Below are 14713 nucleotides of genomic sequence, written 5' to 3' on the forward strand. Positions count from 1 at the left end.
TTCAATCAGTGGGATATAAATGTAAAATGTACTGTTGTGTTTAAACGTATTTTTCCTATTTCATTTACCTCAGTAGAGTCCTTACCTAAACGAATTTATTCCGAGTATCCTGATGTTTATTGAAGGTTGAATAATAGTAAATTACTGGCAATAGTACTGTTTTGGTAGTAAATTCTGAAAATCGTTATTAAATACTAAAGTTTTCAAGTACCAGATTAAGGGCCACCGCTTTGCGTGACCATGAGGGTAAGTTTTCAATAGCATTTCTGAAAGTAAAGTAACATAATTGTTTAACTGCACCAATCTTAACAGTAATTGTTAGTGTTGCTTCTCCATGTCATAGAAAGCCAGACAAATATTGGTGTTAGTAAAACGTTAACAAATAACAGTCCAAAGGAAATGAAATTTAGCCATGTTAAATAATAGTTTTGGCAATATGGATGATAGCTATAAGTTTAATTTTTTTTATCCTTGTTGAAACATATGTGTGTCTTCTTTAAATAATTACTGAAGTATAGTGATAAATTCCATAAGTAACAGAAAGTGGGATTAATAGTACTCACTGCCAAGTGACCGTAGTAAATAGAAATTAAGTGGTTGTGTTTAAATTACGTAGTAAGTGTAAGTAGTTATTTATTCAGTGTCGAAAATTGACTTCATCTTTTTGTATAGACACTGTGCCCGATTTGGGCTGGCGGCCGTTTTATTAAGCGAAACAGTTTATTGTTATAACAGGCTTTGTCTGATAAAAGGTTTCCAAAAGTAATTATTCTCACTGCTTTTCCCACAAACTGTACGATTCGGAGAAAAATAGTTCGATATTTTACCATTAGGTTGAACACGGTTAAAATCTCTCTCCGAGACTCGATGGTTTGGAGTGTTAGTGCTGCTTATTTTTGTGGTGGTGTTCCTGCCGCTACTTACTACACAGTTCTGACATTCCGAATCGCGGATCTTCCGTCTTTACAGTGGTAGAACTTAAACGTTCTGATACCGTATTGACGAGAACGCGAAAGTACCGTTGCAACCTGACTCCACCGAAATCGCAAGTGGTGGTGGTATGTGGACAGTGGGATGCACGCGGCAGGCCGTCCGGCTCGGAGCTGTACTTGAAGTAAACAAGTTTCAACGGTTCGTTGTGTCATTGTGGTTCCTACCGCTGCTCATATTGCTGCAGCAGATGCTGTATGATGCGCGAGACCACACACCGAACACGATGGTCTTCTCTCTCGTTAGTGCCACGTGGCCGTCCGGATCCCGGTCTTGTTGCGACGGTACGCTATCGCGACCACCGCTGCCATCATTCAAGTACAATGAGTTCATTCCTGCCAAGGATTTCTGCAATATCGCAGATGAAACAGCCACGTTCTCGTAACTCTATTACGCGCCCTCGTTCAAACGTGGTGAGGTGTTGATTGATAATGGCATCTTGCCGCCTAACAGGCGTTCTTGACTGCATCAACTCACAACGTCCAACCTCAAAGGTAACTAACGCCCACGACCATTGTAGCGTGTATTTGTACTCTCATAGTGGCGCTACCAGCGCCACTCTTACGCGACTGGAGGTAAATCTGAAAAGACATCATCGCTCATATGTACAAAGGCCTACCCACTTTGGTTTATGTAGCAGAACTCCGTCTTGGTGTTGCGATTTCCTTTCTCTCTGTCAAGAATATAGGAATTTTTATGTTAGAGGAAGCAGACATTAATAAAGCCGCAGCTCTTAAATTCCAAGCTGCTAGTTTTTGACATGAGATGTAGGGGGTGACATAGTGCTGTTTACGGTTTTGGAGAGGTTCATTTGTCATCTTTAGTGCGCAATTGAAATATGTAACCTTAACTTACATTTCTCGCCTTACATTGTATGTTTACACGATACATCTAATGATCGGTTATCCTGACATCTATAATGATGAGACATTAATAAGAAAAGTATTTGTACTGTCTGCCATCGGGTTCCCGTAAATGGCAGGCAGCACCACATAACAGCCACGCTATGAGGGAAACAAACCAATAACCAAACAGGCGAAGACATCAGGTAAACACGCCGAAGATTCCAGTCGATTAATAGGAACCTTTCCTTGCAGAGGTCGCCACGACATATCTGGACACGGATTCCTACGCCGGGTTTCCATTGACTCCAGCTCACTATATAGACCCGGCCGGTCGAAGGCAGACCAATCTCCTGTTCAGTTTCCCCCCACCTGCTCTCGCCTGTGGTGTCACCTTTGCCGACTTTTTCGTGCTGTGTTCTAGTGACTATTCAGTGTTGTGTTGCGAACAGAAACCATGCTGTCGCTGGGTGTGCGTTTTATATACTTTGCGAACAGAATCCAGACTGTCGCCGTGTTTTTTTAATTGTCTATTGTTTCCCCTGTCTGCTCCGTATGTATTTTTATTCGCTTCATCATCCCTCTGTTGTTTGTTTTCATTTCCCCATTTTCTTTTCACCTTGTTACTCAATGAGTCCCCGATTTTAACGCCTGTTTTTTATTATTATTTATTCTCCTGCTCTTTGTCAGAAAACCTGTAGGCTGCAGAGCGGCGTCCTAAGCTGCTGCCAGCCCGCCCCCTTCGGGGGGAATTGAAATTCAATAAAGGAAAAAAAAAAAAAAGGCAGACCAGTCTTCGTCCGCTGCTAATGGCAACCGCTATAGCAGAGTCTCCAAGAAGATATCACCGAAGCCGCTGTACCGCACCGCCGATCGAAGTACCAGCCGACCGAGAGGAACCACATCTTCGGGTAGATCGACGGACGTCTACATCTATTGTACAACCAGCTATTGTATTGTGGAAGAAGTTACGTTCAATAAACTGTTGGAGAATACAACAGTATTAGTGAACAGGAGGTGAGTATATCCATTCAGAGGCTAGAGTATCGTTCTGGGCCAAGATTAAGTGTTCCTTCCGTGGTATGCTTACGTTGTAATATATTTATGCAGTTTAAAGCAATTGTTTAAAGAGAGCAGTCCTAGATATAAAAGGAAGTGACTTTCTTTTGCTAACATGATAATAGTATCGATTAAATATGGGATTTTACTTTTGATTTTTGATGTTAATTTTTCTTCTTTCTTGAAGTTCCATATTTACTACAGGCCAAAGTGCACTGTTGGTCAGCAGTTCGCACGAGGAAGTTTGACTACGGATGTTAACTAATATGACCGTGTACATGTAAGAATACTTCAAAAGCGAGGCTGTCGGGCCTCATTAGAAAATGCAGGTTCAGTTTAAACGATGTAATACTTGTAAATAACAGATCTCAACTATCAGTCGTCCTTTTTAAATTTTATTGGCAGATCTAGATTTCTGCTAGAAACTAGCCATTCTCAATGCACTATCATTTTTGATCAATGCATGTAATGCCTGTTGGTCGGGCTTCATCCACAGTTCATTGCGTATTCATTGAGCTGTGGATGAAGCCCGACCAACAGGCATTACATGCATTGTTCAAAAATGATGGTACATTGAGAATGGCTAGCTTCTAACTGAAATCTAGATCTGCCAATAAAATTTCAAAAGATATCAGTCGATATCTGAAATCTATTATTTACAAGTCAATATAACAGTCGCTGCGTGCAACAGCCTTCTGAATGGAAGGTAACCTAATGTAATACAAAATGATGAGACGCTGAAGGCACCCGATCGTTGCGTCAACAATCGTATCGTCTCTGACTCAGTATGAACGGCAAAATATTACGCTTTCATATTCCATTTGTCAGGAAAGCAATGGTGCAATGGTCAGGAGTGAAAATAAAAGCAGTTTCAGTAACACGCTGATTATCATTACAGATAACGACAGACTACATAACTGTTCGGATTCCAAGGAGATAAGAACAACAATTTCAAAACAAACTCTGAGCGTTGATGATTGTCACTGATAAAATCATAAGAAAGCTGGTTTTCATTGTACGGGGATTGCGCAGAAAGTAATGCGCCGCATTTTTTATTCTCACCCAAAAACAATGCTACGAATGCGAAACGTTACGTATGTATTATTTGAAATCCCTTGAGTGACCGCGCCAAGTTTTCGTCACTTCCAACATATAGCGTAGCTCCAGGACAGTTTCAAAAAGGCGTTATGGACGTTACAAGCAACGTGCCGTCTTCTAATTTCTCGCTGCAGAGAAAGAGACTGTGGGGAATATTCACAAACGCTTGTGCAGAGTCTGTGAAGAATCTGCTGTCGTCAGAAGAACAGTTAGTCGCTGCGCACGGAGGTTGAGGCATTCAGAAGGCGTTTCAGCGGAGCTCCACGATTTGGAGAGGTCGGGGAGACCATCCACGGCTGTCACACCTGACGGCCCTGAGCTAGCCCTCTCGGACTTCAACTTGTTTAGGTCATTACAGGACACCATTCGTGGAAAACATTTTGAGGACGATGGGGAGGTTCTTCACATAGTGAAGCACTGGCTCCAACACCAGGACAAGGATTGGTACGAACAGGGCATACACTCTCTTGTTTCGTGCAGGAGGAAGGACATAGAACGGTATTATGTAGATAAATAGGGTGTGTAGGTAAAACACCTTTCTTTCGTGTCTGTAATTGTCGTAATGTTCAATAAAGGACTGTTGAAGAAAAAATTGCGGTGCATTACTTTCTAGGCAACACTCGTATCATCGTTCCACTTGTTTGGTATCGATAGCAAAACGTTATAAAACGCATATATTACTTAATAATGAATACAGAGTAGTTCTTAATTAGTATGTTATATGTGACACTTGTTCTGAATTTAGGTTCTTTTTCGTAGTAAGGTGTATTACACTTAAAATAACATAGTAAAAACTCGATTAACCGTCACTCTTTAAACCGCCAGTTTCTGTTAACCGACACTGCTGCAACAGCATAATAATACTGTAATAACAGAATGCTCTAAGGTGCAGTGACGCGTTCGCATTGTTTATTTACTCTATTTTAGTGGGAAGTGAATGTACCTGCCCGCCGTAGAATGGTACATAAAATATGACCTTCAGTTGACGTGCTAACACATCTCCCCCTATTCTTGACTTCGTCTCACTTGTGAGTCAACAATCACCACTGGATCGGTTTTCAGTTGTGGGGAGAAGACTAAGTGTCGCAGTGTATCTAGCGGGCTGTGCCGTGTTACGTGTTTTCCACTCGAATAAACTTTATTGACTAATATTTTACACTACCGTATTTACTGCAGGTGTGTGTGATACAGTGACTTGATAAAATGTCTGAAAAACGTAAATGTGTTGTTTTAGGACTTAATCAAAAACTTGAAATTATAAAACGCTTAAGAAAGGGCGAAACTGCTACAAGTGTAGCGCTGATTTATGGTATTGGAAGAAAAACAGTTAACGATATAAAACGTGATGCCGATAAAATAGAACATGTGTCAACAATGCAGAGCATGGATGGAGATGTGCGAACAAGAAAGACAATGAAACCTGCAAAGTATGATGAATTGGATAGTGCAATGTACCGATGGTTTATACAAGCAAGAAGTCAGGGGGTTCCACTTTCAGGGCCTATAATAATGGCCAAGGCTGTTGAAATTAACAACAAACTTGATGGTGACTCGTCTTTTAAAGCAAGTATCGGATGGCTCGACAAGTTTAAATTTCGTCATGGCATTCGTCAACTTGATATCAGTGGAGAAAAACTCAGCGCGGATAGCTCTGTAATCGCTGAGATCCGGGAACAATTTAATGAAAATATGGCAGAATTGAATCTTGTTATGAAGCCAGTTTACAATTATGATGAAACTGGGCTTCATTGGAAGGCTTTACCACAAAAGCCATTAGCATCACTCTCTAAAAAAGCACCTCCAGATTTCAAAGTACAAAAAGATCACATCACTGCTATGGTTTGCGCAAATGCGACCGGCAATCGTAGGCTACCCCTACTTGTGATTGGAAAATCAACAAAACCTCGTGCATTCAAGAATTTGAATTTGAATGCTCTCCCTGCGCAATACTACGCCCAGAAGAGTGCTTGGATGGATCAAACAATTTTTTCTGACTTGTTTCACAAACAATTTGTACCTGAAGTTAGAGCACATTTGGCTGAAAAATGTTGCCACAGAAAGCGCTATTGCTATTAGACAATGCCCCAACACACCCTACTTGTGAAATGAAAAGTGATGACGGCAACATAACATGTCTCTTCCTCCCAGCAAACATAACTTCACTTATACAGCCCATGGATCAGGGAATAGTCGAAAACATGAAACGTCGTTATAGAAAAATATTTATCGGAAGTTTGCTCTCATCTGATGAATCAACATCTGTAAAACAGTTTTGGAGGTCTTACAGTATTAAAGATGCCATTTTCAATGATGCCAGTGCATGGAGTGATTTGTCAGTGTCAAATCTCAAGAACGGCTGGAATAAACTTTGGCCTCAACCTAGAGGTAAAGAATCGGAGGAACCTGAGTGTGTGACAGTTGACGAGATGGTCAATTTGTGCAATAATTTACTAATCAGCACAAATTTGACGTCAGAAGAAGTATCAGAGTGGTTGGAGTGTGACAAAGTGGACGGGGGTTTTCAAATTAAGAGAGATGATGAAATTGTTGCCAGTGTAAGTGCCACCCAAGAAGAAGAAGAAGTGGCTGATGAAGACGAGTGTTCAAACCATGAAGAAAAATAAACTACTAGCCATTCAGAGGTCGAAACAATGCTGTCCAAGTGTATTGAATGGTTTGAAAGTCAAGAAGAGGCTAATGCAACGCAGGCACTACTGCTCCGAAAAATACGAAATATTGCCGCGGTGACAGCTCGAACATCAAAAAGGCGGAAGAAATTGACTGACTATTTCCAAGCTAGATAAACTATTTCACCTGTAAGTTTATAGTACAGTACAGTACTGTACATTACGTATTTTGCAACTTTTGTAGCTACTGTACGGATGTTTTTGTCATGTAATAAATAGTTTTATTTACTATTATAATGGTGTTTAATTTGCTTTCGCTCCGAAATATTATTATATTACTATGAGAGTGATATGCGTCTCTACGTAAAATAATTGATTGAGGTTATGTTTTGGAGGAATACATAGTTCCTGTTATCCGTCTACTCGCTCAACCGTCACGACCACGGTCCCGAAGATGACGGTCAATCGAGTTTCCACTGTATAAAAAGGAACAGTCTAATGTCTAACGTCTGTAAGCAGGAGACGTAGTCCAAATAGCTGGACAGGTGGAATCTGGAAGGTCTTGAGAGTGTGAACCATAGAATCATCTCGTAATATTAATTGCTGCAAAACGGTACCAGCCCTCGTTCATTCCTTTAAGTAACTACCCACAGGCAACGTTACATGTTCTGCTAGTGCCATTCCAGCTCTCATTTTTAATGTACTGGATACCTGAAACTGACGTGCGTTAATATCGCCTGAAACACAGATGCAGTCGGAGAGTATACTCTGAACTGAAGTGAAACCAGAGCCCGCAGCAAGTACTGTGCTGGCCAAGGACTGCGCCACGCGGCGGGCTGTGGCGTCGACACTTTAGAGCCGGCGCAGCCACGTTGCGAGACAACGCCATAAAACAGTGCGCGCTTTATTAAAAGGGCTGAGCGGCCATCTGTAAAACGTAAAACTTATTTTAATTACGCAGCCCGTGTTTACGGCGAGCAGATGGATGGACTAGTCAGTGCAGCGCTAATATAGCGCAGGCGGAGTCCCTGTATTTAAGAGTGCAGCCCGGCTGTAATATTAGTAAGCTGAGTGGCCGACTCGACACAAAAGAATGCAAGTCTTTTTAATGCCGGAGTATGACGGCATAACTCCTTCAGAATAGCAATATAAGCGCGCTTGTGAAGATATGTATTATTATATTTGCAAAGAAACATAATCCGGATTTACATCTTAAAAGAACTTTAAAGAAAGAATGAGAGAATGTCATACAATGCACAACAGAGTCTTAGCTGATGCGAAAATTCACTTATAAAAGAAACCACCGGTCTAGCACAGTTAATAATTCGTCGTATCGTAATCATTTTAGTTCAGTTATGTAGTTCCTTGTATTTTAGTTTTCTTCTTTGTTTTATCGTCCAAAATTATGTGAAAAGTGTAGGAACGTAACTACTATATACTCAGAAAAGAATCATTCACAAATCTAAAATCTTTGTCCTTGCTACGTCTGGACCAGATAGTGTTTTCGAAGTGAGTGAGAATTTTTAAACTGCAGATACAAAGAGGCCGTTATTTTATTTTTGAGTACTAAAACTGGCGGAGAAGAGATTAGTCACTGACAAAACTTAGGCAATGGTTGTAGTAGACATTATACAGACTGATTTCAAAGTGGCGTTAAAAACTTTCAGGAATGTAATGACTTTTCTGGAGACTAGAAATCTACTCTGTAGGAATCAGCATGGGTTTGGAAAAAGACGATCGTGTGAAACCCAGCTCGCGCTATTCGTCCACGAGACTCAGAGGGCCATCGACACGGATTCCCAGGTAGATGCCGTGTTTCTTGACTTCCGCAAGGCGTTCGATACAGTTACCCACACTCGTTTAATGAACAAAGTAAGAGCATATGGACTATCAGACCAATTGTGTGATTGGATTGAAGAGTTCTTAGATAACAGAACGCAACATGTCATCTCAATGGAGAGAAGTCTTCAGAAGTAAGAGTGATTTCAGGTGTGCCGCAGGGGAGTGTCGTAGGACCGTTGCTATTCCCAATTTACATAAATGACCTTGTGGATGTCATCGGAAGTTCACTGAGGCTTTTTGCGGGTGATGCTGTGGTATATCGAGATGTTGTAACAATGGATATTTGTACTGAAATGCAGGAGGATCTGCAGCGAATTGACGCATGGTGCAGGGATTGGCAATTCAATCTCAATGTAGACAAGTCTAATATGCTGCGAGTGCATAGAATGAAAGATCCCTTATCATTTAACTAAAATATAGCAGGTCAGCAAGCGCAAGCAGTTAATTCCATAAATTATCTGGGTGTACGCATTAGGAGTGATTTAAAATGGAATGATCATATAAAGTTGATCGTCGGTAAAGCAGATGCCAGACTGAGATTCATTGGAAGAATCCGAAGGAAATGCAATCCGAAAACAAAGGAAGTAGGTTACAGTACACTTGTTCGCCCACTGCTTGAATACTGCTCAGCGGTGGGATCCATACCAGACAGGGTTGGTAGAAGAGATAGAGAAGATCCAACGGAGGGCAGCGCGCTTCGTTACAGGATCATTTAGTAATCGCGAGAGCGTTACGGAGATGATGGATAAACTCCAGTGGAGGACTCTGCACGAGAGACGCTCAGTAGCTCGGAACGTCCTTTTGTTGAATTTTCGAGAACATAGCTTCACCGAGGAGTCAAGCAGTATATTCCTCCCTCCTACGTATGTCTCGCGAAGAGACAATGAGGATAAAATCAGAGAAATTAGAGCCCACACAGAGGCATACCGACAATCCTTCTTTCCACGAACAATACGAGACTGAAACAGAAGGGAGAACCGATAGAGGTACTCAAGGTACCTTCCGCCACACACCGTCAGGTGGCTTGCGGAGTATGGATGTAGTTGTAGATGTAGAATGATAGGGCATGGAAGTGAATCAGTTATAGGCATGGGACCCTGGTCTGCAAACGCCCGAGTCGAATGTTAAAGCGATAATTGTTCTGATACCTCTGATCGGGTGATGCTGAGGGGATTAGATTAGGAAATGAGACACTCAAAGTAGTAAAGGAGTTTTGCTATTTAGGGAGTAAAATAACTGATGATGGTCGAAGTAGAGAGGATATAAAATGTAGACTGGCAATGGCAAGGAAATCGTTTCTGAAGAAGAGAAATTTGTTAACATCGAGTATAGATTTAAGTGTCAGGAAGTCGTTTCTGAAAGTATTTGTATGGAGTGTAGCCATGTATGGAAGTGAAACATGGACGATAACCAGTTTGGACAAGAAGAGAATAGAAGCTCTCGAAATGTGGTGCTACAGAAGAATGCTGAAGATAAGGTGGGTAGATCACGTAACTAATGAGGAGGTATTGAATAGGATTGGGGAGAAGTTTGTGGCACAACTTGACTGGAAGAAGGGTTCGGTTGGTAGGACATGTTTTGAGGCATCAAGGGATCACAAATTTAGCATTGGAGGGCAGCGTGGAGGGTAAAAATCGTAGTGGGAGACCAAGAGATGAATACACTAAGCAGATTCAGAAGGATATAGGTTGCAGTAGGTACTGGGAGATGAAGAAGCCTGCACAGGATAGAGTAGTATGGAGAGCTGCATCAAACCAGTCTCAGGACTGAAAGGTACTGGGAGATGAAGAAGCCTGCACAGGATAGAGTAGTATGGAGAGCTGCATCAAACCAGTCTCAGGACTGAAGACCACAACAACAACAACAACAACCTCTGACGGAGGAATAAACGAATAAACTTCCACAAGAATTCAAAAATCTTACCAGTAATTCACGCGCCTTCAAATCTAAACTGAAGAGCGTGTTGCTACGATTGTAAGGTGGGCAACTTTTAAGAGGCGGTACTATGGGCTAAAACAAGAAGAAGATTCTAGTAAACATGGGCTCTAAAATGCATGACTTACGAGCAGTGAACAGCTGTTCATCTTCGATACTGGAAGACACATCTCTTCTACTGCAAACTCTTCGGTTTCAGTATTTTGGGAGGAGGCGGTACGGACCCAAACAATAAAAATGGCTGGTAAATATGGCTTCTGAAATGCATAGGCCTACCTAAAGAGTTATGGGTGCTTGTTCAATAAAAGAGACATCTTTCACAGTAGTGAAGATGAATAAGTTCTCATAGCTCTTGATGTTTACCAGACATATTTTCTTATTTTAATCCACTGTACCATCTCTGAAAGTTGCCTACCTTGTAGTCGTAGCAACAATAGTTCCAGTATACGTATTCCACTGTCAGGGGTATCGGAGTGATTTGCGCTTACAACTATTAACTACGTCGTTTTCGGGCCCGGGTACCTTACCTTAGTATTCATACATTTATCCATCTCTCTCATCCGCAAAAGTTTGTAACAATAGCACGGGATCACCCGGTGTGTGCTACAGAAGACTTACGGAAGGTGGGGAGGAAATTAATAAACCACATAAAGAAAGCAGGAAATTCAGGTGGGGACTTCATTGTAAACAAGAAAGTTAAAAAGTAATGTTAGAGATACCGAAGGAATTCCAGAATAAGTTAGTAGCGTAATTTCCTCAAACTTCTGAGTGGTATTATGGCAACAGTCACGATCTCCTCTCCCTTGTTCTATCTTTATCTTACGATCTTAAACGTTTTTCTTAAATTTTGTTTATTTGTTTGTTATTTTACACGTCTAGTTCCGTAGGACCAAACTGAGGAGCGTAGCACATGGCCATGGAACGTGTCAGTACACGAAATCACAACAGAAAAGTAATAACAGATAACATAAAATTGTTATGAATCCTAAAAAGACGTCAAGCTGTAAGTTTATGTAAAGGCAATCAACAATGTAACACAGGAATTAGCCTAATTTTTCAAGGAACTCTTCGACAGAATGGGAGTGGCACATGAGGATACTCTTCAGGTTAGATCTGAAGGCGGGTAAATTAGTGGTAAGATTTCATCGTTCTTGTGGTAGCTTATTGAAAATGGATGCAGCAGAACACTGCACGCTACCCGTTGTAAATTCCTCTCCTGTGCCAACCTTTTCGTCGCAGAGTAGCACTTAAAACCTACGTCCTCAATTATTTGCTGGATACATACCAATCTTTGTGTTCCTCTTCAGGTTTTGCCCTCTACAGCTCCCTCTAGTACCATGCAAGTTATTCCCTGTAGTCTTAACAGATGTCCTATCGTCTTGTCCCTTCTTATTGTCAGTATTTTCCACATACTCCTTTCGTTGGCGATTCTTCACAGAGCCTTATCATTCATTAACCTATTAATTTGCCAAATTTTCAGTATTATTCTGTAGTACCACATCTCAAATGCTTCGATCGTCTTCTGTTCCGGTTTTCCCGCAGTCCATGTTTCACTACCATAAAACGTTCATTCTCAGAAATTTCTTCCTCGCGTTGAGGCCTATGTTTGATACTTGTAAATGTCTCTTGGCCCAAAATTTCTTGTACGTATTCTGATCTCTTTCTATGACATTTTTGCCGCCTGAGTCTCCTTGCAAAACCACGGATATAATTTCCCAATACCTTGTCGCATGTCGTATCTTATCTTATTCTATGATTAATTCGGACCATTGCACAACTCATAATCACGCTCTGTTGAGGAAGCGAAAGTCTCTGTGAAGAGTTACAGCAAATGATAAATGATAGCGAATTCGACTAAAAGATGATTCACTTATCTGGCAAGATATCCAAATTGTAAATTATGAAAATTCCTTGGGGACTGAGTGCTGCGTCAGGTTACAATAAGCAAAAAGCATATCATATTTGAAAATTAAGATTACATTAATATAGACAATTATTTTGGGAAGGTACTTGTGCAAACAACGAAAGATGGAGTTACGAAGAAGACAAGTGAAAAAATCTCAACTGGAAAAAGATAACTTTTAACGATATGTTGGAGCTACTATCCTGAATTGAACAAAAGTATTAAGAAATATCTTCGAGTGAAGGTGAGAAAACAGAGTGAATTTATGATAGAAACTATTTAAAACGATAGGAATATAAAGTAAAACCAGGAAACCTACTTAGTGAGTGCTCATATCTAATGAGCTGTGGTAGACGATAAGACAGGGAGCAGTATAAATAGTTAAACACTTTTTAAATGCTTGTGTAGTTGAAGTGATGAATGAGAAACATAGCTAGTCGGTAATGAAAATACCAACATTCCAAACGTTACTGCAGATGAACGCTAAAAAGCCATGGAAGGTATGAAACTTCGTGGCAGATTGAAACTGTGCACCACCGGACCGATTCTCCGATCTCGACCTTTGCTTTTCTTCGGCAACTGTTCTTCCATCTAAGCTATCCAAACTCGACTCATCACCCCTCCTGATATATTTACTTCCGCAAGTACCTCGTCTGCTACCTTACAGACTTCACAGAACCTCTCCTGCAAAATTTCGAGATTAGAACTGCTGGAAGCAGGGATATTGGGGAGACACGGCTTAGCCATAGCCTTTGGGATGTTTCCATAGTGAAATTCTGACACTCCAGTGGAGTGTTCGCTGATATGCTGATATGAAACCCCCTAGCGGATTAAAACTGCGTGCTGAACCGTGTCCCGAACTCGACAAGTTGGCTTCGTGGAAAAGTGGTGTGAGGATGGGGTGTTAGTCGTACTTGGGTAGCTCTGCTCGTCAAGTACTTGCCCACGACAAGCAAAGTGTCGAATTCGAGAGTCGGTCCGGCAGACAGTCTTTAATCTGCCATGAACTTTCACTTCAGTGCACACTCTGCTGCAGAGTGAAAATTTCATTCCACTGGAGGTACGATAAATGGAATAGCAATTGCAGGTGCTGTTTCAGTGGATATTGTTAAAGCCTTAGGTAAAGCCGGCGAAGTTTAGAGATTGTCTATCAAGGAAGGCAGTTGCTCATAATTCGAGAAATGTCGTAATTAGTATACTTTTCAACAAGAGCACATACTAGACGTAATTGAGGCATGCGCTTGCCCAGATATCGATCCAGGTACTCGTTGGACTTCTCTGATTGCATTAGGTGAAGAGCAAATTGAGACGCGTATAGCACGTGAGTGACACGACACTACAGAGGAAACGCCCATGTTCCACACATGTCGCGCTGGTGCTGCGCATATTGCGACGCGTACACACACTCCGCACGCGCCGATTGGCGACGCTCTGCGCTGACAGAACCGAACCGCGCGCACCTTGTAATCTTTCTCAAACGACTTTACAGAAACTATTCAGTGAGAATATTTGTTTTTCGCCTTACTTGTAGCGTTATATGTCAGCTTCGTGGCGAAGTGCTCATCATCTCGCTAATGGTCATATTCATTATGATATACTCATTTTAGTAGGACACTATGCAAAATTCGAGAAGTTTGCAATGGAAAATAGGGGTCGCTATGATTTGGCGTTTAGTGCATATTACACCGTATGTTGCTGTGTATGAAAATTAGCTAACATATTCAATTTTTGTTTAGAGTCTGGGAGCGGGTTTGTACCTGTCTCCGATCTCGAGAAAATGGAACCCATGTAGTGCATTCACTCCCGATCTCACGTCCGCGGAAATGTGATATTCCCAACATCACTCATATCTCGTAAATCGCTCGAGACATTGAAGCCAGATTTTGACGAATGATGGAACACAAGGAGGAGAGCACTTCTCCAGCTCATAAACACACTGAACCTTTCTTATGTATGGCGGTATATCAGAAGTTTTGTTTTCTATTTTTTTTTTTTTTCATTCCAGTGGCTGTAAATCTTAGCTGCTGACAACTAGTGAAACAAGAGTTTCGTAATATGAAAATAATAATGAAATTTCTTTTCTTATGTTACCGCAAACCTACAAAATTAGGTTTCTTTGTAAGCTGTTGAGCTCTCTGGTCGCCAATGCCCTGTTTAACGAGACACTCTGTTTCAGAATTCTGTCACAATAGTTGCTGCAGAAATGAGTTTGTGCAAATTATGCTGTGTTTTGGGAAAAGAAGTACAATTAAACCTGTCTAAAAGAGAAATGTGGCCGTCACTCATAAATGGTGATGTTTCTTCGAATGAGAAAAGGTTAACAATTTACACAAAGATAAATCGCCTATTCTGTTGGAATTGTGGTTGAATGCCGGTAATCCATCTTTTTTTTTTAACACTGTGGGACTGGAATGGAA

This window comes from Schistocerca piceifrons, chromosome 6 (genome assembly GCF_021461385.2).
Source record: "Schistocerca piceifrons isolate TAMUIC-IGC-003096 chromosome 6, iqSchPice1.1, whole genome shotgun sequence".
Lineage (NCBI taxonomy): Eukaryota > Metazoa > Arthropoda > Insecta > Orthoptera > Acrididae > Schistocerca > Schistocerca piceifrons.